The sequence below is a fragment of the Canis lupus genome, chromosome 13 (assembly GCF_003254725.2).
Source record: "Canis lupus dingo isolate Sandy chromosome 13, ASM325472v2, whole genome shotgun sequence".
Classification (NCBI taxonomy): domain Eukaryota; kingdom Metazoa; phylum Chordata; class Mammalia; order Carnivora; family Canidae; genus Canis; species Canis lupus.
Window position 1 is genome coordinate 11,798,553 of NC_064255.1, and position 21,376 is coordinate 11,819,928.

Consider the following 21,376-nt stretch of genomic DNA (forward strand, 5'->3'; position numbering starts at 1 on the left):
TTCTAGTAAAATGTAAATTGGAAAGGTACCATGCCATTATTTAGTATGCATTATAACTCTATAAAATGATCCACCTTAGGATGAAAAAAATTACAAGGTAGCTATGAGAGAACTTATTAAATTCTTTATTATTCTCAATATCACTATGGTGACTTACAATAAAATATAACTCAGATGCAGAATAATTTATCCTGACATCATTAACAGATATCATTTGCAAATGGCAGAGAAACAAAATAACAATAGCTAATTTTGAAATAGATCTCAATATATTTAATAGCTCATTTATGGCTTTTAATTTTAATCTCCAGAATTAAAATTTCAGTATTAAGAAATGACATTGGAAAAAAAAAAAGAAAGAAATGACATTGGAGAACTGAGGCAGCTGTTGGATCAAAAAATGGCTTTTGTGGGTAAGTTTTTTTTTATTAAATATGTTTTGAGATTCTACTTTCTTATATTTGGTAGCTTAAAATCTCCTTATATTACTTAATAGGAAATAACAAGACCATTAGTTTCAAAGTACTCTTAATATAAGCTAAAGCCACAAACATAAAGTTTACTAAGAAATTATGATTAGGGATCCCTGGGTGGCGCAGCGGTTTAGCACCTGCCTTTGGCCCAGGGCGCGATCCTGGAGACCCGGGATCGAGTCCCGCGTCGGGCTCCCCGTGCATGGAGCCTGCTTCTCCCTCTGCCTATGTCTCTGCCTCTCTCTCTCTTTCTGTGTGTGACTATCATAAAAAAATAAAAATTAAAAAAAAAAAGAAATTATGATTAAATATTTTTTCTACCAGGTTAATAATTAAATGGAAATGTAAGTCTGTAATCTTGGGAAGTTCTTTAAAGCAAAAACACACAAAAAAAAGAAAAAAATATTTTAATAGGTTTTGTAGAGATTGACAAGCCAATTTTAAGATTTATAATAAAGAATTAGAATAGCAACGTCAGTCTTGGAAAAGTAGAAAAGAGTAGAAAATATTCATTGTCTGACTTCAAACTAAAAGCATAAATTAGAAGTAGAAAGAAAAAGAAGAAGAAGAAGAAGAAGAAGAAGCAGCTAGAAAGAAGCCAAAGAAATCAAGGTGTAATTTTGACATAAAATTTAACAAAGAGATAAGTAAAATATATTTCTCATAAATCAACCACATTTGTATCATCATTTTATTTTTTTAATTGCTGTCAAATCAATTCAGTGAGAAAAGGAAAGTCCTTTCAAGAAATGGTACTTATGTAAGTGGATATTCATTTTTTAAAAAAAAAGGAACTTTGACCTCTACCTCATACCATGAACAAAAGTCAACTTAAGATTAATCATAGGCATAAACATAAAAACTAAAGGCATAAATAAAATCTGAAAAAAAAATTTTATGATCTATAGGTAAGCAAAGATTCTTAGAAACACATAAAATGCAATAAAAATAACAGGAAGTACTGATAAATGAAACTTCATCAATTTAAAAACTTCTGTTTGTCAAAATCAATTGTTAAGAAAATGAATAGAACAGCCACAAGTTAGGAGAGAATACTTATTCAACGTTTATCTCAGAACATAGAAAGAACTCGTAAACTCAACAATTAAAAGGCAAATAATTTCAAGAGACACTTCACAACAGAAGATATATGAATAATAAATAACACTTGTAAAAGATTTTCAACATAATCAGACATCAGAAAAATGCAAATAATATCAGAAAAAGAGAAAAATCATGAGTAGTCAAATAATTAAAATTAAAAAGACCAAAAATATCAAATGTTGCCAAAGATAAGATCATATATTGTTGGTGAGAATACAAAACAGTAAAACCAAAAACAGCTCTGGCTACTTCTTATAAAAGTAAACATAGAGTATAACCCAACCATTCTATTATTAGGTATTTATATAAGAGACAAGAAAATATATACCCACAAAAAGACTTGGATAGATGTCCATGACAGAAATTTGCACTGGTCCTGGTGTCCATTAATAGAATATTGGAAATTAGTATGTAGTATATCCATATAATGAATTATTACTCAGCAATGAAAAGAGATGGAATACTGATACACCCCCAAAACCTGGATGAATCTCAAAAACATTATGCTATGTAAAATAAACTTTATGCAAAAAATGTATAAGCTGATTATTTATATGATATTTTAGAACAGAGAAGGCTATTGTATATTCAAAAACTGGAAATATGGGTACTTTGTGTGGATATGAGTGAGAATTAGTGGGAAGAGCCATAAGGTAACATTCTGGAGTCATGAGTATATAAAAACTCATTAAATATGCACTTAATCTTTGCTCAATGTGTGGTATGTAAATTCCACGTCAAATGGAAGAATATGTTAAAAATATTGAGCTTTAGTAAATGATAGGCATGCTGAAGTATTTCCAGAAACTTACTGAAACTTACTTCAAATACATCAGGTTGTAAGATGGATGAATAGACGTATAGAGAAATGGTTAGGTAGATACTTGCTAACAGAAGTGTAAAGATAAATATCGGTGGTAGAATCAAGGTGGTTATTTTAAAAGTATTCACAGTAAATTTCCTTTAACTCTGCTCATAATGAAAAATTGAAAAGAAAAATCATACCAACAGAAGCAAGGTGGTAGCATTCTGCCTCTGCACTAAGGTAAAAATGAAGAAAACAACCAATTCTACAAATCAACATAATCTGCAAAGACTCTCCATCATAAGGGACCACAGTTTTGATAATCTCAAATTTAATACCTAAATGGAGAACTAAGTTTGATTATTTACTCAGTTCATTTAAGCATTATTTATTGGTTGCCTATCATGCCCAGGTATTTTCAAAACAATTGAAAAAACTGGAAATATGAGTACTTTGTGTGGATATGAGTGAGAATTAGTGGGAAGAGCCATAAGGTAACATTCTGGAGTCATGAGAATAAAAAAACTCAATAAATATGCACTTCCTCCAAAATTCTTGTGGGAGGAAGTAGACATTAGGCAGAACAAATAAACAATATAGTAGGTCAGATTGTGACAAGGACAAGAAAAAAGAAATAAGGCAGGGAAGGAGGATAAAATATCTTGGAGTTCTGGAATGGATGTGGAGTTATATTTAACTTACTTTGAAAGAAGGCCTCAATGGGGGATATTAATTGGAATAAAGATTTGAAGGAGGTAAGGAAGTAAGCCATTAGCATTCTTAGTAGAGAGAGTAGGGACTGAAAAAGTCCTGATTCAGAACATTGGAGTTTGAGAAAGGGCAAGAAGACCATGAGACTGATGCAGAATAATACAAAAGAGGAAGAAGAGGAAATATCAGAGGTCAGAAGCCAGGACTTTGGTTTTTGTTTGGAGATATATAAAAAGCTTTTAGATGATTTTAAGATAATCTAGGCAAGGGATCCCTGGGTGGCGCAGCGGTTTGGCGCCTGCCTTTGGCCCAGGGCGCGATCCTGGAGACTCCGGATCGAATCCCACATCGGGCTCCCGGTGCATGGAGCCTGCTTCTCCCTCTGCCTGTGTCTCTGCCTCTCTCTCTCTCTCTCTCTGACTATCATAAATAAAAAAAAAAAAAAAAAGATAATCTAGGCAAGAACCAATGGCATTTTCACTTGTACAACTGAATCCCCTAAAACAGAACTAATTAAATAAAAATTAAATTAAATCAAATTTAAATAATTTTTAAAAATCTGAAATAGCATTTGCTATGTTGTGTATACGTACATGTCAAAATATCATGTATTTTGGGAAGCCTGGGTGGCTCAGCGTTTGCGCATCTGCCTTCAGCTCAGGGCATGATCTGGGGATCCAGGATCAAGTCCAACATGGGGCTCCCTGCAGGGAGCCTGCTTCTCCCTCTGCCTATGTCTCTGCTTCTCTCTATATATCTCTCATGAATAAATAAATAAAATCTTCTAAAAATCATATATTTTAATAAAAGTAGAAATAATAAATATTATTATAGTTACTTATAGAATTAAAATAATGGAACAACTCACACTAAAAAATACAGCAATACTTTACTAAACATTTATGGGAAAAATTATATTAAGTTACTATATATTATGTCACTTTATATTTAGTGAAAGAACAAAGGGAAAATATTGGGAAAGATATACCATAAGAATAGTATAATAATAAAAAGTGTTTGTGCAAAATGCTGATAATTTTTAAAGCTTAAATGATGACCATATGAGAGTATTATACTCTTTCTACTTTAAAAAAATTAAATATTTTTATTTATTTATTTGAGAGAGTGAGAGCAAGAGAGATCACAAAGGGAAAGGGAGCTGGCCCCTGAGCAGGGAGCCCAATGCAGAGCTGGATCCTAGGATCCTGAGACCATGATCTGAGCTTCAGGAAGGCAGATGCTTAACTAACTGAGCCACCCAGGCATCCCTACTCTTTCTACTTTTGAGTGTTCAAATTCTTTACATGTATTTTTTAAATCCAAATGAATTTAACATGAGTATTTAAAATTAAACCATAAAATATGTGTAAATTTAAATCAGTGAAAAACAAGGGCACCTGGGTGGCTCAGTTGGTTAAGTGTCAGACTCTTGATTTTGGCTCAGAATATGATCTTAGGGTCCCAAGATCAAGCCCTGTATCAGGTTCTACACTGAGTGTGAAGCCTACTTGAGATTCATTCTCCTCTCCTTCTGCTCCCCCCATACTTGTACATTCTCTCTTTTTCTCTTTAACAAACAAACAAACAAACAAAAGCACATTTTATAGAACATTGTGCCTAAGTTGATTAATAGATGCCAGGTGATGAAATGCCTTCTATCAATTGGAGAAAGAAAGAGATGATCAGCAAATTATCTAAGGAAAAGAATTGAAGTTTTATTTGTGTGTGTGTAAATAATTAATGAAACATATTTTACTCTATCTGCATTGTCAACAAAGTGTGTCATAAATTTAATAGAGCATAGATTATTAGCTTTAGAAAATTAATTTAATATCTGATCTCTAATAAATTAATGAGTTAGTAAAGATTTAACCTACAATATTCTTTTTTTTAAATTTTTTTTTTTTTTTAATGATAGTCACAGAGAGTGAGAGAGAGAGAGAGAGAGAGAGAGGCAGAGACACAGGCAGAGGGAGAAGCAGGCTCCATGCACCGGGAGCCCGACGTGGGATTCGATCCCGAGTCTCCAGGATCGCGCCCTGGGCCAAAGGCAGGCGCCCAGCCGCTGCACCACCCAGGGATCCCAACCTACAATATTCTTAAACCATATTTATAGTGAAAAAAAATTACGTCATGATTGTGTGTGTGTGTGTGTGTGTGTGTGTGTGTGTCTATTTATTATTTTACAGTCGGAATTTTTTTAAAGGGACAAAAACAATATGAAGGGAAAACATGTAGAGTCTATTGCTTTAAAAACATTAAACACCTGGCATATTGAAATTATATCTTAATGGCTTAACATAGAAAATAGGTCCGTAATAAAGACTACAGAAGTAGAAATCGGGGAAGCCTTAGTGGCTCAGCGGTTGAGCAAAATAAATAAACTGCCTTGGGCTCAGGCCATGATCCCGGGATCTGGGATCAAGTCCCACACCAGGCTTCTTGCAGGGAGCCTGCTTCTCTCTCTGCATGTGTCTCTGCCTCTCTCTGTGTGTCTCTCGTGAATAAAAAATAAAATCTCAAAAAAAAAAAAAAAAAAAGTAGAGATGCAATGCTGAAACCTGCAGTTTGGAGAAGAGTAAAAGATGGTTTTCTAATTTACATTAACACATTTTATTTTAAATAAAAAATCTCCAACATCACCAAATAGATTTGTATAACTTTTAGATTTTAATATTGCAGACAAAACAGCAGGAGATATCTAAATATAAATCTGCATGTAGAGAACTACTGATGAGTACAGCTGTGTGAAAAATGGGTAACTGCTTTATAATTTCCATATAACAACTGCAAGACTTAATTAAATGCTTACAATGTATTTTAATATAAAGTAGCTCTTGCTGACAGGACAAAAATTTTAATTGTCTTGAATATGCTTTGTGAATAAGGTTGAATTTTTAAAGGTTAAAGACATATCCATTGTTTAGTTCATATTAATTTGCATGTTATACAAATATACTTGTAGAAAAAATAAGATAATTGAGATACCTTCAGTGATGGCCTTAAAAGAGATTTGAAGTGGCTCTACTTCGAAGAAAATATTTTTTTCCCTAAAAATTCTTAATTTTCTCCTGCCAATTTTTTTTGTCTTCTCTATGTTAGTCTACATTTGAGAAACTATTTTTTTTCCTTTTTATTTATTTTTTTTCTTTTTTTGGAGAGACAGAGCACCACACAAGTGAGCCATGGGGTAAGGGGAGGGGCAAAGGGAGAAAGGGAGAGAGAGAATCTTAGGAGGCTCCACACCTGATGTGGAGTTCAATCTCACAATCCTTAGATCATGACCTGAGCTGAAATCAAAAGTTGGTGGCTTAACTGAGTCACCCAGGTACCCTATAAATAATCTATTTTCAAATAAAAAGATTGATTAGGGATATTAGGTGTCCTGCCATTTCACGGCATCTGTATCTGTGGGGTAAATCCCCAGCAGTGCAATTGCTGAGTCATAGGGCAGTTCTATTTTTAACTCTTTGAGGATATTTCACACAGTTTTCCGGAGTGGCTGCACCAGTTCACATTCCAACCAACAGTGCAAGAGGGTTCCCCTGTCTCCACATCCTCTCCAACAATTCTTATTTCCTGTCTTGTTAATTTTCCCCATTCTCACTGGTGTGAGCTGGTACCTCATTGTGGTTTTGGTTTATATTTCCCTGATGGCAAGTGATGCAGAGCATTTTCTCATGTGCATGTTGGCCATGTGTATGTCTTCCTCTGTGAGATTTCATGTTTTTGCCCATTTCATGATTGGATTGTTTGTTTCTTTGCTGCTGAGTTTAATAGGTTCTTTATAGATCTTGGATACTAGCCTTATATGTGATATGTCATTTGCAAATATCTTCTCCCATTCTGTAGGTTGTCTTTCAGTTTTGTTGACTGTTTCTTTTGCTGTGCAGAAGGTTTTTATCTTTATTAAATTGTAATAGGTCATTTTTGCTTTTGTTTCCCTTCCCTTCATTGATATATCTTGCAAGAAGGTGGTATGGCCAAGTTCAAAAAATGTGTTGCCTGTGTTCTCCTCTAGGATTTTGATGGATTCTTTTGTCACATTTAGATCTTTCATCCATTTTGAGTTTATCTTTGCGTATTGTGTGAGAGAATGGTCCAGGTTCATTCTCCTGCACGTGGCTGGTCAATTTTCCCAGCACCATTTACTGAAGAGACTGTCTTTTTCTCAACGGATAGTCTTCCCTGCTTTGTTGAATATTATTTGACCATAGAGTTGAGGGCCCATGTCTGCATTTTCTATTCTGTTCCATTGATCTTTGTGTCTCTTTTTGTGCTAGTGCCACATTGTCTTGATGACCACGGCTTTGTAGTACAACTTGAAATCCGGAACTGTGATGCCCTTGGCTCTGGTTATCTTTTTCAATATTTTCTGGATATTCGGGGTCTTTTCTGATTCCACACAAATCTTAAGATGATTTGTTCCAACTCTCTAAAGAAAGTCCATGGTATTTTGATAGGAATTGCATTACATGTGTAAATTGCCCTGGGAAACATTGACATTTTCACAATATTAATTCTTCCAATCCATGAGCATGGAATATTTTTCCATCTCTTTGTGTCTTCCTCAATTTCTTTTAGTGTTCTGTAGTTGTTAGGGTACAGATCCTTTACCTCTTTGATTAGGTTTATTCCTAGTTATCTTATGCTTTTGGGTGCAATTGTAAATGGGATTATTAGTGTATAAAAATGCCACTGATTTCTGAGCATTATTTTTGTATCCTGCCACATTACCAAATTGCTATATGAGTTCTAGCAATCTTGGGGTGGAGTCTTTTGGGTTTTCTAAGTACAGTATCATGTCATCTGCGAAGGGGGAGATTTTGACTTCTTCTTTGCCAATTTGAATGCCTTTTATTTCTTTTTGTCATCAGATGGCTGAGGCTAGGACTTCTAGTACTATGTTGAATAGCAGTGGTGAGAATGGACATCCCTGTCGTGTTCCTGACCTTAGGGGAAAGGGTCTCAGTTTTTCCCCATTGAGAATGATATTTGCTGTGGGCTTTTCATAAATGGCTTTTAAGATGCTGAGGAATGTTCCCTCTATCCCTACACTCTGAAGAGTTTTAATCAGGAATGGATGCTGTATTTTGTCAAATGCTTTGTCTGCAACTATTGAGAGGATCATACATGGTTCTTGTTTTTTGTCTTGTTAATGTCATCTATCACATTGATTGCTTAATGAATGTTGAACCAACCTTGCATCCTGGGGATAAGTCCCACTTGGTCATGCTGAATAATCTTCTAAATGTATTGTTGGATCCTATTGGCTAGTATCTTGTTGAGAATTTTTGCATCTGTGTTCATCAGGGATATTGGTCTGTAATTCTCCTTTTTGGTGGGGTCTTTGTCTGGTTTTGGAATTAAGGTGATGCCGGCCTCATAGAACGAGTTTGGAAATACTCCTTCCCTTTCTATCTTTCGGAACAACTTTAGTAGAATAGGTATTGTTTCTTCTTTAAACGTTTGATAGAATTCCCTTGGGAAGCCATCTGGCCCTGGACTTTTGTGTCTTGGGAGGTTTTTGATGACTACTTCAATTTCCTCCCTGGTTATTGGCCTATTCAGGTTTTCTATTTCTTCCTGTTCCAGTTTTGGTAGTTTGTGGTTTTCCGTAAATGCGTCCATTTCTTCTAGATTGACTAATTTATTGGCGTAAAGGTACTCATAATAAGTCTTTAAGATCATTTGTATTTCCTTGGTGTTGGTGGTGATCTCTCCTTTCTCATTCATGATTTTATTAATTTGAGTATTTTCTCTCTTCTTTTTAATAAGGCTGGCTAATAGTTTATCTATCTTATTAATTCTTTCAAAGAACCAACTCCTAGTTTTGTTGATTTGTTCCACAGTTCTTCTGGTCTCTATTTCATTGGGTTCTGCTCAAATCTTTATTAACTCTCTTCTTCTGCTTGGTTTATGTTTTATTTGCTCTTCTTTCTCCAGTTCCTTTAGGTGAAAGGTTAGTGTGTGTATTTAAGGGTTTTTTTTTTTCCAATTTTTTGAGAGATGCTTGTATTGCAATGTAGTTCCCTCTTAGGACTTCTTTTGCTGTATCCCAAAGATTTTGAATGGTTGTATCTTCATTTTCATTGGTTTCCAAGAATCTTTTTAATTCTCTAATTTCCTGGTTGACCCATTCATCTTTTAGTAGGATGCTCTTTAACCTCCACGTGTTTGAATTTCCTCCAACTTTCTTATTGTGATTTAGTTCTAGTTTCAAAGCATTATGGTCTGAAAATATGCAAAGGACAATCCCAATCTATTGGTATCGGTGAAAATCTGATTTGTGACCCAGTATGTGGTCTATTCTGGAGAAAGTTCCATGTACACTTGAGAAGAATGTGTATTCAGTTGCATTTGGATGTAAAGTTCTGTAAATATCTGTGAAATCCATCTGGTCCAGTGTATCATTTAAGGCTCTTGTTTCTTTGGAGATGTTGTGCTTAGAAAAACTATCATTTGCAGAAAGCACCACGTTGAAGTCTTCCAGTATAAGTGTATTATCTAACTAAGTCTTAACTTTGGTTATTAATTGATTGATATACTCAGCAGCTCCCACTTAGGGACATAAATATTAATGATTGTTAGGTCCTCTTGTTGGATAGATCCTTTTAGTATGATATAATGTCCCTCTTCATCTCTCGCTACAGTCTGGGATAAACTTTAATTTATCTGATATGAGGATTGGACCCCTGCTTTCTTTTGAGGACCATTTGAATGGTAAATGGTTCTCCAACCTTTTGTTTTCAGGTTGTAGGTGTCCTGTCTCAAATGAGTCTCTTGTAGACAGCACATAGATGGGTCTTGCTTTTTTATCCAGTCTGAAACCCTGCGCCTTTTGATGGGATCATTAAGCCCATTAACGTTCAGAGTTACTATTGAAAGATATAAATTTAGTGTCATCATGATACCTATTCAGTCCCTGTTTTTGTGGATTGTTTCCTTGACTTCCTCTTTCTTTTATAGAGTCCCCCTTAATATTTCTTGCAGAGCTTGTTTGGAGGTCACATATTCTTTCAGTTTCTGCCTATCTTGGAAACTCTTTATCTCTCCTTCTATTCTGAATGAGAGCCTTGCTGGATAAAGTATTCTTGGCTGCAGGTTCTTCTCATGTAGGACCCTGAATATATCCTTCCAGCCCTTTCTGGCCTGCCAGGTCTCTGTGGAGAGGTCTGCTGTTAATCTATTATTTCTCCCCATATAATTTAGGAATCTCTTTTCTCTTGCTGCTTTAAGGATTTTCTCTTTATCTTTGGAATTTGCAAGTTTCACTATTAAATGTCAAGGTGTTGAATGGTTTTTATTTATTTTAGGGGCGATCTCTCTACCTCCTGGATCTGAATGCCTGTTCCCTCCCCAAGTTAGGGAAGTTCTCAGCTATGATTTGTTCAAATATTCTTTCTGGTCTTCTGTCCCTTTCGACGCTCTCTGGAACCCCAATTAAACATAGATTTTTCCTTCTGAGGCTGTCATTTATTTCCTCTTAACCTTTCCTCATGGTCTTTCAATGTTTTTCTCTTTTTTCCTCAGCTTCCTTCCTTGCTATCAACTTGTCTTCTATGTCACTCACTCTTTCTTCTCATTAAACCTTGTCGTTAGGATCTCCAGTTTGGATTGCATCTCATTTAATTGATTTTAAATTTCGGCCTGATTAAATCTAAATTCTGCCGTCATGAAATCTCTTGAATCCTTTATGCTTTTTTTCCAGAGCCACCTGTAGCTTTATAATTGTGCTTCTGAAATAGTTTTCTGACATCAAATGTAATCCAAATTCTGTAACTCTGTGGCAGAGAGTACTGTTTCTGATTCTTTCTTTTGTGGTGAGTTCTTCTTTCAAGTTATTTTGCTCACTGCAGAGTGGCTAAAAACGAGTTGTATTGGAAAAAGAAGAAAAAAAGAAAAGAAAAAACAAAACAAGGACGGGGTATCCTCTGGTTCTATATACTATAAATCCCTTGGCTTCCCCTGGAGCTTTCCAGCGCTGCTTGGTCAATAACTTGCTCTTCCCCTGTCCTTCCAGCGGGTCTTCCGGGGGAGGGGCCTGCTGTGCTGACTCTCAGGTGTGTGCACCTGGGGAGATGCCCCCCCTCCGGGTAGCTGTGTACCCCGAGGCCCCTGTTCCCTGGCGGCCGCCCCTCCCAGGCACAGGGTGACACCAGGAGGGACACCACCACTGGCGGCGGCCGCCCCCCAGCCCTGGAGTCAGCTCCCCCGTAACCACCGCAGCTCCCAGTCCGCAGGGGCCTGGATGCTCGGGGGGCGGAGGGCGCTGCCCCGCACAGCTCGGGGCCCGGGGCAGGAGCGTCCCCGCTGTCCCGGGCCCTCCCCGCGCCGCCTGTCCCGGGGGAGCAGGGTCCCGGGCTGTGTCCCCCGCGCCCTGGGCAGCCCCCTCCGCCCGGAGCCCCCGCCCGCCCCCCGGCTCCTCCCCGAGGCCCCCCGGCGCGGCTCCGGCCCTTCCCCGAGCTCGGCCCGCTCTCCCCCGGGCGCCCTCCCGCTAGCGGCTCCGCTGCCTCCTGCGGTCCCGCCCGAGCTCCCTGCGAGCGCCCTCCCGGCGGGAAGACTCCGGGGACCGTCGCGGCCCCGCCCCGCTGGAGGCGGCTTCATCTTTGCCCCCTTCCCGCCGCGTCTGTCGTGTTCCGGCTGCTCTCCCTGCAGCTCTCAGGTTGAATTCCTGGTGTTTGGGATGGGTTGAAAGTTGTCTAGGTAAGTTTGCGGGGACAGGTGACTTGGGGACCCTACTCCTCCACCATCTTGCCCTGCCCTTCTTGATGGGATTTACCAGTGAAAACACCTAAATCTTTTCTTTTGGGGGCAGAAATAAGCAAAAGTGTAGTCAATTTTTTATTGCCAATTCAGTTTATTAATAGATATAGTGCTATCTAGATGTTCTTTTTTTCCCTCAGTTTTACGTCTTTCAAGGAATTTGCTCCAATTATCTAGATATCAAACTTATTAGAATAATCTTTTCAAAGCAGATCTTTATTATAATCTTTTTAATGACCATATCAACCTAGAGACATTTTCTTACACTCCTGCTATTAGAAATGTGTTTTATCCCATTTTTTCATGATCAGTCTGGCTAGAATTTTATCAATTTTATTGATATCTCCAAAAACATCTCCTGGTTTCATTACTGCCTTACGTGACTGCCTTACAACATCCCACAAGTTCTGATATGTTTTGTTGCTTCCTGTTAAAAATATCTTCTAATGTTCATTTTGAACTTTTTTCTTTGATGTTTGTATCATTTAGAGTTGTGCTGCTTGGTTTTCAATATTTAGAGAATTCTTATGCATCATTTTGTTATTGTTTTCTCATGCAGATCCTCTGTATTCAATCACGTAGTATAGATGGTTTCAGTTTGTTTAAATTTATGGAGACTCCTTTATTGGCCCAATATATGGTCTATCTAGTTCAATGGTCAATGAGTTCTTGGACAGAACATGTATTTTGCTGCTGTTGGGTAGTATTCTATAAATGGCAAATCAGTGAAAGTGACTGGTGGTACTCATTTAATCCATTTTTGAATGAGAAGTCTTAGAAGTACCAAATATGATTGTGAATTTATTTCTCCTTTAAGTTCTGGAAGTTTTTACTTTTTATTTGAAACATCTCTCATTTGGTGCTTTCTCATTTAAGATAAACATGTAGTCCTTCCTGATAAATTGATACTTTTCACCATAAAATTTACCACTTTGTCTCTGATAACATTTTTAGCCTAAGAATTTATCTGATACTAATAAGACACCTTCTGTTTTCTTTTCTTTTCTTCTTTGTGGTGAAATGTACATGAAATCTACCATTTTAACCACTTTAAAATATACAATTAAATGGCATTTGTATATTCACACTGCTGTGCAACTATCACCACTATTCTTTAGAGATTTTCATCATCTCGAACTCTGTAACTCCCTATCTTTTCCTCCCCATTCTACTTTCTGTCTCTATGTATTTGACTATTCTAGGTATCCCACATGAATAGAATCATATAATATTTTTTCCTTTTGTGTCTGGCTTATTTCAACTAGCATAATTATTTTGCAGTTTATCCATGTTGTAAAATGTATCTGAATTCCATTTCTTTTTAAAGCTGAGTATTCCATTGTCTGTATATACATATATATGTGTGTATAGATTGATGAACACGTGGGTTGCTTGTGCCTTTAGGCTATCGTGAATATTGTGGCTGTGATCCTTGCTGTACAAATATCTATTTGAGCCCCCTCTAAATTTTGTGGGGTATATACCTAGAAGTGGAATTGCTGTATCATAGGATAATTCTGTTTAGTTTTTTAAGAAACCTCCGTAACGTGTTCTACATTGGTTGCACTAGTTTGCATTCATTCCATCAATGCACAACAGTTCGGGTTCTCCATATCCTCACCAAACCTTATTAAATTCTTTTTGTAGGGGTTGGGGACAAGAAAGGAAGAATAGCTATGCTAATGGTGTGAAGTAGTATCTCCTTGTAGTTTTGATCTGCATTTCTCTATTGATTGTCATGTTGAGCATCTTTTCAAGTGAGTATTAGCTATTTGCATATTTTCTTTGTTGAAATCTCTATTCAAGTGTTTTGTGCATTTTCAAATTGATTTTGTTGTGGTGTTATGGTTGAGTTTTAGGAGTTCTCTAAATAGTCCGTATATTAATCTCTTATCAGATACTGATTAGTAAATATTTCTCCCCTTCTTTGGTGTGCTTTTTTATTCAAATCATAATGCACTTTGATGCACAAAATGTCTTAATTATGATAAAGTCCAATTTGTCTAATTTTTGCTTGTTTGTGCTTTTAATGCAATATCCAAGAAGTTATTGCCAAATCAAATGTTGTGAACCTTTTGCTCTCTATCATCTTCTAAATCTTTATGGTTATACTTGTTATGTTTAGATCTTTATTTTAAGTTAAATTTTGTATTTTAAGTGTAATTTTTTAAAGTAATTGTCCAATTTCATTCTTTTTCATATGTATAACCAGTTTCCCCAGTTTCAGTTGTTGAAAGACTGACCTTTCCCCATTATATGAACTTGGTACCAAGGTGAAAATCCTTTAGAGTGAGATATTTGTGTGTGTATATATATGTATATGTGTATTTGTGTGTGTATATACATATATGTATCTCACTCATATATATCCTTCCTTATTCTATTCTACTGATCTATATATCTGTCTTGGTGACAGTATCACAGTTTTGATTTACTGTTTCTTTCCATTAATATCTGCATTACATATATCTTGCTTATTTAAATTTATCCCATACCCATCTTTTTGTTTAACATTCATTTCTTCTAGCAATCATTGAGCTAACATAACTATAGGTAAAATCTAATTCATTCACTACTACCAGTTATGGCCCTCTCACTCATTTGTGTAACCCTGCCATGCCAACTACTTTCATTTTCTTTCTGCCTGAGACAGTTCCTTTGCCATTTCTTTTAATGCAGGTCTGCTGGAGATGAATTTACTTATGTTTTATTTACCTAGACAGACCTTCAGTTGCCCTTTATTTTTGAATGAATTTTTTTCTTCCTTTATATTCATCTTGTTTGTAGCTGAGTAAGCTTCTAGGATGTATAAGTTTAGGATTTTTACCAGACTAAAAAAAAAAAGTCCTTATTTTTCTTAAAACCAGATATATTTTTCCATTTTCTCATTTCCTTTTGGAACTCCTCTTTCACATAATTTAAACAAGCTGTTATTGTCACAGCCTCCTTGAGACTCCATTTGTAGTTTATAGCCCATTACCTTTCTTTGCTTTGATTTGGGTAGTTTCTACTGCCTTTGGCCCAGGGCATGATCCCAGAATTTGGGATCGAGTCCCACATCAGGCTTCTTCCTGTGAGCCTGCTTATCCCTCCACCTGTGTCTCTGCCTCTCTCTGTGTGTCTCTCATGAATATATAAATAACATCTTAAAAAAAATAAAGAGCTAAGTGGAGAATAATATACAATAATATCATCACCAAACATTCTATTGGCCAGCACTGGTTTAGAATTTCATTCAATTCTAAATATCCCACTCTAAAGAATTCTTCTTGGGATCCCTGGGTGGCGCAGCGGTTTGGTGCCTGCCTTTGGCCCAGGGCGCGATCCTGGAGACCCGAGATCGAATCCCACGTCGGGCTCCCGGTGCATGGAGCCTGCTTCTCCCTCTGCCTATGACTCTGCCTCTCTCTCTCTCTCTGTGACTATCATAAATAAATAAATAAATAAATAAATAAATAAATAAATAAATAAATAAATAAAAATAAAGAATTCTCCTCTGGTCAGACTAGAAAATTCATGGGTACAGCTTTCAGTATATTGCTATGTATTTCTAGAAGCAAAGTTCTTGTCAGAGTACTTAAAACAATGAGAAAGGGACATTCATGAGTATTCAAGGACAACTTTTATGACACTTGTATACCTGCTTGGATGAATTTCATCTGAGGCATTCTTACATTTTCATAAATGACATGTTAGTGAGATTGTGGAAAAAAAGATATACAGTACTGACTTATATATTGCTTACACAAAGCATTCACTACAAGAAGTTGACAGTTGTGAACACCAGTTTTCCTTAGGTCTGCTCACAATTGATCAACTTAAAAATGAGGGCATCATCAATGAGTAGTTTGATAGAAAGGAACGTTTGTATTATTGAATCTTCTTCAGCGTCAATTAGCCACATGAAACAACTGGTATTCTATATAAAAACAGAAGGCCTATAATGAAAAAAAGCATCAAGAAAGATTTTTACCTTTCCCCACTGCCTTCCATCTAGTTTATCTGTCCCCAATAGAGTTTCAGTGATACTACAGGGATTCAGTCTCAATCTCAGATATGTTGAACTACAGAGCACACAGTCTTAATCAGTTCCCTATATAGCATCTACTCCAAGGAGCACAGTCAAGGGTAATTGATGAAATTCACTCAACAGCCTAAGAAAAATTTTAAATATAGAAATTGTTTTAGAGTCATACAAGAACAACAAATCTACCATCTTTCATGGACAATTTTTTATTGATTGTTTGCTCTGGACCAGACATTGATTGTTTGTGGATTTCCCAGCCTAGAGGAAACAGAACAATGGTGTGTTTGCATGAGCTCACTGAATTATTCAAAATAATTTCCATACTGTGGCAAACCACTCAAAAGAATTGTGTCCCAGTGATGTTTGTCCCCAATTCCCACTAATACCTATTGAATTAATAATTTGGAATAATAGCAGATGACTCTTCTTTCTGTAACCAAATCAGGAAAAATACTTTAGGAAAGTAGAAGTATGATAGTCAGCTGCTCTGTAACCCAGGAAATGTGACTGTGATCAATTTAGATTTATTTTCCCAACAAGCATCATGTTTCCAGAGATATTATGGAAGCAAAAACATGCAGGTAGTATATGTCTTTATAGGAATATATCCATAATCTATACCTTTGAAATACTCCAGAAAATGGCATTCTAAGGCTGAATTTTGAAGAAAGACTCTTGTTTGGTTTTAAGGAGGAGCTGTCCAGAGATAATTCAATTCCCTGGATGAATATTTGGGATACAAAGAAATTCTCTGAAGATACATTCACTTTTATGGACTAGGACTACAAGGTCAGTATTATTTTAAAATACTAGCCAATTGTGTAATACTTGGATATTTCTCTTTCTATATTTAGCTATAGTTTTTTTTGCTTCTCAAGGTGATACTGTTTTGAGGGAGAAATTAATCGTAAGACTAGGTCAAATATTGTCTTTTATTGAATGATAGTGCTCAGAGACACAACTCTAGTTTATGAAGTGGTAAACAGTTTTACAACCTCATTTATTACATAAAATGTGGTTCAATAGAAAATTGAAATCATGAACAATATTTTAATAAAATATTAACTACAATCGTTTCATATATATTTTCCATAAATAGACAAAGACATTCATTTTAAAGTATTATCTTTGAAAAACTTGAATATATAGAAAGTTCTTAGAAGTTTCTTATATTCATAATTAATGAAATATCATTGTAAGATAGTACAGTACTTATGGGGAAAGTAACATGGATAGAAGAAAATCTCATTATCAAGGAATTTTATATGCAAATTAAAATTTATTTCTTTGAATTGGATGAGATGAATCAAAAACCTGCATATAAATTTTCAGAGCTATTCAAGCATAGTCTACAAAACAGAAAACAAGAAGCTTTTAATTAAAAATTCAGTAAGTGGTAGATGAAGTGCTCAAAATTATTGTTGACTAAAGTAGAAGAAAAGATGATTCAAGGGAATGATGGGAAGAAAAAAACAATCTTAAATAATAAAATAGAGGGAAAGGAGATATCTTTAAAGATACTTCTGCTTGTTTTCTTATTGTATTAATCCCATGTCTGTTAAGTATGGGAATCACAAGATGAGAAAGTCATACAAAAATATAAGACATTCATAATAAAAACACTTTAAATTATATACCATTTTTAAATTAAAAAAGAGAAGAGAGAGAGAGAGAAATACATTTTATCCTAGGGCATACTGGAGCACAGTAAGGGGATGGGGCTATTCCTTGTTCTCTAGGGTAGAATCTGTTTTTATAAACAACTTGAAATTGATAGTATGACCATGAAACATAAAGACCATGAAACATAAAAACATAAGTAAATATGGAAGGAATTATCTCATTTAAATAAAAACTCCATTGTGTAATTTACAATAAAAATTGGGCTCTCATGCATGGTTTAGAACATGCCTAGAGCTTCTGTTTTATAATGCTTACAAAGAGTCATTGTGTACCTGAGTCAGGAGAGATGAGGATCCAGTAGCTTACTTGGCCTATACAGTGTTTGTTACGCACATAGATAGTATACTGCAGCCAACTCTACTCAGTTGCAACCTTCCATCAAGAATTTCCTAGAAATACATTGGTAGTTCACCTAAATGAAAGTTAGGCTCCTGTGTTTGGAAACATTGTTACAAGACATTTTTCTCCCTTTTTGGTCTTTCTATGAAAAGAGGCGAAAGGTTATTTTCATCCTAGGGCATGAAGAAATCATTTACTGATAAGCTTAAGTAGAAGCAGATTTACAGATGTATTGTATTATTTAAATGAAGGTAAGTGTAACAGGATCTTGGTAAGAAATAACATCATGCTTAAAAGGGGTGATAGAGGACTTTAAAGGAGAGGATTACCAATGTGGATAGGGTGAAGGAGAACTATAAAGTGATGATTAAGAATTCTAGTCTAGCAGCAATGAGAAACTTTTATCACTCTTGGAATTAAAGGAAGGATGCAGAAGGAGCCATCAGAATGAAACAAGAACCGTATCTGTAGAAGATGACTACTGGATGGTATTTGTAGACTTTGGTAAACAAACAGAGACACTGGCATGTGGGAAGAACAGTAATAAATAATTTAACCTATCTTCCCATCATTGTTAATCCTGCCACTTCCTCCTGCTATGTGAACCTGACTAGAAACAGATGTCATGTGATTCCAGATAATGCCATATATAGAAATCAAATGCCAAGGATGCAGAGCAGAGAACAAATCCAGAAAAAAAAAAAAAAAAAAAAGGATACTCAGAACACCTCTCTCATGATGAGTCTCACAGTCTCCACAGTTAGGCTTTGTCCAAATGAAAAGCTTTTTCTCCAAATCTCAAAGGCACAGAATATTATCAGCTACTATAGCATTATACAGTGAGTTCAATTCAGATATACTCCTGTTATGGATTGAATTGTGTTCCTCCCCTCCCCCAAATATACTGAAACCCTAATGCTTGGTTCCCAATGAATGTGACTTTGTTTAGAAATAGGTCTTTAAAGATATAATCAAGTTAAATAAGGCCATCAGATTCCTAATCTAAAATGACTCATGTCCTTGTAAGAGAGGAATTTGTACAAAAGAAAAAAAAACATATATAGTGAATGTCATATGAAGGCACAGACACAGAGGAAGATGGTCATACGAAGACTGCAGAGTAAATATAATTTAAAAAATCTACAAACCCAGAAATCCTCTCCACATAGGTAATAGAGACATTTTTTAATTTTTAAAAAATTGAATGAGCATGAAATAGGAATGTGATGTGCAAAATAGATAATCTACCAGGAGATTGCAAAGACAGAAAGAAATTTCACTCTTTTATTTAGCCAAGCAGATATAACCATTATATACATGTTTTCAAGATAAACTATAGTCCTCAAGTAAGAAGCCTTGATAGTACGATTTGTCACACATAGTTCATACTAACTTTATGTGGTAATTGAAGTCACCTTCTGTCAGCTAAATGGCTTTATCCAGAGGGAAAGCAAACTATCTTCTCTGAGGCTTACATTTCAAAGATGGCTTCCATTTATTTAAGATAGACATTCCTGGATCATATAACTGACATGAGGCCTATCTACTCTAGTTTTCAAGATGATCTTTTTAAATTTCACAGAGGAGAAAATATTTACAATCTTAAGTTTTCTAAATTAGATGTGCCAAAGAAAAGGAGGGGAAAAGAAACTTTTCCTTTATTTTCAACTGGAATTAAGTCCCTTGCTTTTAATTTTTGTCTTTAAAGGGACAGACTGGAATTATGTGCCATCAGCCATGACCACCTGTGGACACCAGAAATTGGAAAAGGCAAGGAAGATTTCTTTCTCTAGAACCTTTGAAGGGGGCATGGCCCTGCCAACATACTGAGTTCAGAATTCTAACCTCCAAAACTGTGAGAGAGCAAATTTATGTTGTTTTCAGCCATTCCATTCATCGTACTTTGTTATGGTAACCCCTATAAACTAATAAAAATCCCATTTAAAGCTTAAAATGTTAACAACCAACAATTCCTTTATATAAGTTGTTAGCAAGAAATATTGTGAGATTTAAGAGGAGTAAAACTGAATTAACCTAAAGTATAGCTTGTTTAATCTCATCTTCTATTTATTGGTCACAAGAGATTATGTTGATAATCATAGTTTCCTGCCTGGACTACCCATTTCCCGTTCCTATACCTTCTAGCAACATGTTAGCTGTCAAGTGGTATGACCCTAATGTATACTCTCAAAATCCAACTCTTTACTGGTCCTAAGCATTTTTCTACTAGCCAATATTAGCAATGGGAGTGTTAACAAGACTCCCTGGTTTCAGGATTTTTGTCCTCATGGTGTAACATTTATTCAATTTCCTCTTGGATAAATCATTCTACCCACTAGAGTCGGTAGAGCCTAAGATGTCTATGTAGTAAAAAGCTTTTAATTCTGCTGATAGGTTACCTGATAGAAGTATTTCTTGAGTACTAGGAATATTTAGGTTCATAGATACCCACTGAGCCCAGTGCCATGAAGATATGAACAAAAATGTCCTAAATGAATGATTCGGTATAATGAGAGAGTCCATTGGCATTCCATCATCTGTTTCCCAGACCTATGACTTCTCACTATGTTGGAAACAGGACCTTATCACTCTTTTCTGTAGCCATACATACATGGAAGGAAGAGAAAGAGACAGAAAATCGAACATCTTTGGTTTGAATACAAAGTTTATTACTTACAGCAAACAGAAACTGGAGAAAATTATAATGCTGATTTTTAGAATCCCAATTCCCACAGGGTGGTATAGTGATTTATAGTTGATAACTGTTCTTACAGTGCCAGTAGGTTACAGAATAGAAACCACAAGCCTGGAAGACTCTGATCTTATACATAAACTTCTCACAATCTTTCCCACCTCTTCTCCCCAGCCCTGTGCAAAGACAAACATTATTTGGATTATCTTGAAATATAAGACACTGTTTCTGGGGAGGAAAGGAAGATATGCCTAAGCTAATTGCCCTGAAATATAAGCAAATTTCTTCTAGGAGTGATGTCTCTAAATATCTTTGGGAGAAGGTACTGTCTTTATCTCTACTGTCCAGAAATAATTTTGCTCCAGAGAGATTGCCTGTCCCTATGTTTCCAGAGCTGCGTACTTACACAAAGATTTCAGATAATACCTAGATGGGTAATGCCTCTACACATTCATGGAAAATTGCCTTCCAACAAACATAATACTAACAAATAGACTAGTTAACTTTGAAGAAAATGTCAAAATCAAGTTTGGCAATAATACAAAAAACTAGAAATATCAGTAATGTGGGTGAGTACATAAATTAGCATCCCCATTTTAGGAAACTGTCTAGTAATGTCAACCAAAACTGATCAGCATACTCTACTTCAGACAAAGCAATTCTACTTTTAGTAATATACCTACAGATGAGCAAGATTATTCCAGAAGACATACACAAGAATACATACCTATATACATACATATATACATATATACATACATACATACATGCATTGA

The 21,376-nt window shown here is 35.8% G+C and overlaps 1 long non-coding RNA gene across 2 annotated transcripts; it reads left to right on the top strand.

The window, feature by feature from the left end:
* The first annotated feature begins 308 nt into the window (after positions 1-308).
* LOC112662028 (uncharacterized) lies at positions 309-19,897 on the top strand. 2 transcript variants are annotated; one of them, XR_003138176.1, is made up of 3 exons: positions 309-413; positions 16,577-16,675; positions 19,617-19,897. It is a non-coding gene; the product is annotated as an uncharacterized LOC112662028 (long non-coding RNA). The 2 variants fall into 2 exon arrangements; XR_007401831.1 differs by lacking the exon at positions 309-413 and adding an exon at positions 13,499-13,616.
* Positions 19,898-21,376: the final 1,479 nt, after the last annotated feature.